A 3,588-nucleotide genomic window follows, 5' to 3' on the forward strand; every position below is an offset into this window, starting at 1 on the left:
TGAATTATTTGGACATCAGAAAAGAGGACATGTTTGGCATACACCAAATGCAACATTCCAGGAGAACAACCTCATACCAACTGTGAAGCATGGAGGTGGAAGTGTCTTGGTTTGGGGATGCTTTGCTGCAGCAGGACTTGGCCAGCTCACCATCATAGAATCCACCATAAGTTCTACAATGTATCAGAGGGTACTTGAATAAGAAAATTAAAGCTGAAGCAGAAATGGACCCTGCAACACAATGACCCAAAACATACCTGCAGTAGCCGAGTCAAAGCCCTGATTTAATCCCATTGAGATGCTGTGGGGTGATTTGAAATGGGCTATACACGCAAGAAGCCCCTCAAACATCTCACAACTGAAAGAATTCTGCATTGAGGAGTCTGCCAAACTTCCCTCAGACCGATGTCGAAGACTGGTAGATGGCTACAGGAAGCGTCTCACTGCAGTTATTTCAGCCAAAGGGGGTAACATAAGAACATAAGAATTTGCCTCCACTGGGTCAGACCAGAGGTCCATCGCGCCCAGCAGTCCGCACCCGCGGCGGCCCATCAGGTCCATGACCTTTCATGTTATCTTGATTTAGCCCTAGCCCCCTTGTTTTCATCTATACTCTTTCCATACTCTTATCTTCCCTTTATCTGTATCCCTCAATCCCCCTATCCTTCAGGAATCCATCCAATCCCTCTTTGAATCTCTGTAGTGTACTCTGCCTGACCACTTCCTCCGGGAGCGTTTTCCATGTGTCCACAACCCTCTGTGTGAAGAAGAACCTCCTGGCATTTGTTCTAAACTTCTCCCCTTCCAGTTTCTCCCCTTCCAGTTTCACTAGCTATTAGGGTGTAGGGTGTCCAAATTTATTCCTCAGTTAGAATACACATTTTTTGTGGATATCTTTTGTTTCATAAATAAATCAAGGAAAATTTTTGTTGTTTACCTGCAACTATATCACTTTCTTTTCCAGAGATAAATAAAAGATTTGACATCAATATGTGAACATTTCTTAAGAAAGAACTGAATATTTCATGGGGTATCCTAATTTTTTCACATGACTGTACTTTGTGACCATATTTCTACCCTCTCTAATAACTTGTCCTCTCATCTGTTTCTTTGCCACCCCCTTCTGTCCTCTCCCTCAGTTCTACCATTCTCAACATATTTCTTTCTCCACCCTTATAGTCCAACATCTGCTTCCTCTTCCTTACCTCCCCACCCTTCCCAGGTAGCCTTACATTGTCGGGCATCTCTCTACTCCCTTCTGCTCCTGGATTCAATATCTCCCTCTTTTTCCCCCTCCTGTGTATGCCTCCCTCCCTTTCATTCATTCCAATGTGCAACATCTCTCTCCCTCCCTCCCTTGCGCCCTGGGTCTAATATCTCTCTTCTCCCTTCCCCATGTAGCATTCTCTCTCTTTCACAGCCATAACCAACATTTGTTTCTTTCCCACTGTCCACCATCTCTCCCTCTCCCTTGCCTTCTGCCCTGGATCAAACATTTCTCTCCCATCTTCTCCATGCATCTCTTCCTCCCCTTCACGTCATATGCAAGATTGCTCCCTTTCTTACCCCTCTCAACTTCTTTGTTGCATCTCTCCTCCATCCCATGTTGAACACTTCTTTCCCATGTGCAAAAAGTGACGACGACAAAAATACTGGGAGTATTATTGGACCAAGAATTATCTTTCCATGATCAGATTAGATCTGTAGTTAAAAACTGTTTTTATAAACTACGTCTCATTAGATCCTTATCCAAAGTCTTAGAACCAAAAGCTCTTAATGTTCTAACTCATTCTTTGGCTATTTCCAGGCTGGACTACTGCAATACATTGTACCACGGCATAACTCAGAAAGAAATAAGAAGGTTACAAATTATACAAAATACAGCAATAAAAATTATTGCAAACTCCAAAAAATACTATCATGTCACTCCTCTTCTACGAAAAGCACACTGGCTACCAATTTCACACAGAATAATCTATAAAATTGCACTAATAACCTTCAAAATCCAACAAACCAACACACCATTATTTCTACATCGTTATTTGATACCATATTCTTCAGCCAGATCTCTAAGATCAACAGAACAGCATTTGCTGACTATCCCTTCTTTGAAAATAATAGGCACCAGAAGAGTTACAATTTTTTCAATCATAGCACCCCAGCTTTGGAACAAGTTACCAATTTATCTACATGGTGAAACTTCTTTAGAAAAATTTAAAAGCATATTAAAAAACTACCTATTCAAAGATGCATTTGGTCACAGACAGGATAATTCTTTCATCAACAATCTCGGGCTCTAAATTTAACCAGATCTATATATAGATCACAACCTCTCCCTTTCACTTTTTAGGCCTAGCCTTATTTGTAAAACATTTTCAATTACCCTCCTGATGTTGTTTTTTCCTTAAATGTTCTTCTACTTTCTTTAAAATTGTAGTTCACCCTTTTTCCCTTATGTATCGCTAATTAATTGTGTACATAGATTGTATGTTTACCTGTATAAATTGTTTTACTTTGTCCCCTCAAAATTTTTATTGTTACACGCATTGAAATATTTGACATTGCGTTTATATCAAACTTTTAATAAACTTGAAACTTTCCCTCACTGACCAATTTTTGTTGTATCTCTGCCTTCCTCTCCACCCCATGCACAATATATCCTCTCTCCCTTCTGTGTGCAGTATCCTCTCTTCCTCCCCTATCCCACTGACAATTCTGCCCCTCCTAAGGCTTTGCTTCAATGGGTCGCGACATGCAAAATTGATTTTCCAGATACTCCAGTCATTGATGGGTATAGTTCTTATCTTTGGCAGCTACTTCCAAACTTTCCACAGACTGCATTTTAGCTTTCAAGGAATCCAATTGTGAGAAAACTTGACCAGATATCTGAGCTTGAAGAAGAGCAACATCAAAAATGGTCACAGTATTACTAGTAGTCTGTTTTACCATTGCCAATAAAAAGGAATGCTTCCCAATAAAAAGGATAGCTTCCCAAAGTGGCTCCATCACTGCGGCTGGTCTCATTACCCAAGCTCTTAATTCAGGAGTAGCCTGGTTCTTAACACTCCACAGGTTACTTAGTTTCCTGACTCAGACCCTGACAATTGCCTGCAAAGGTAAGTCTTCATTGAGAGTCAAGCCTGATACAGTTACTGGCTGCCCCCTTGCACTCCAAATCTTGTCTCCACTAGGGCCCTTCAGCAGTGCACTGCTCAGCAACAAAGCCACCATCTGGCTACAGGGGAGCCACCCATTCCATGGGGCACAAAACACTCCCATCTAAACTGCCCAAAGCTTCCATTCCAGGCACAACTAAGTGGTTTGTCTGACAGGAGCTTGAAAACGATCAAACATGGCTGGCTTCATCCCAGGTGCTGCAACCAAAGTTAGGGGAGACTCCCAAACTGTGCCTCTCCTTTTTCCCATCCTACTCGAGGTACAGGCTCAATTCAGCAGCATTTTGCCCTGTCAGAGGAGCTTCTGGTTTTGCGTCCTTTTCTGAAGAATGCTATCTTGGATCTCCTGCTGCTTTTAATTATTTTTTTAATATTCCACTTTATTCCAAAATATCTTTGAATGCTAGAAATG

This window comes from Geotrypetes seraphini, chromosome 3, assembly GCF_902459505.1.
Source record: "Geotrypetes seraphini chromosome 3, aGeoSer1.1, whole genome shotgun sequence".
Lineage (NCBI taxonomy): Eukaryota > Metazoa > Chordata > Amphibia > Gymnophiona > Dermophiidae > Geotrypetes > Geotrypetes seraphini.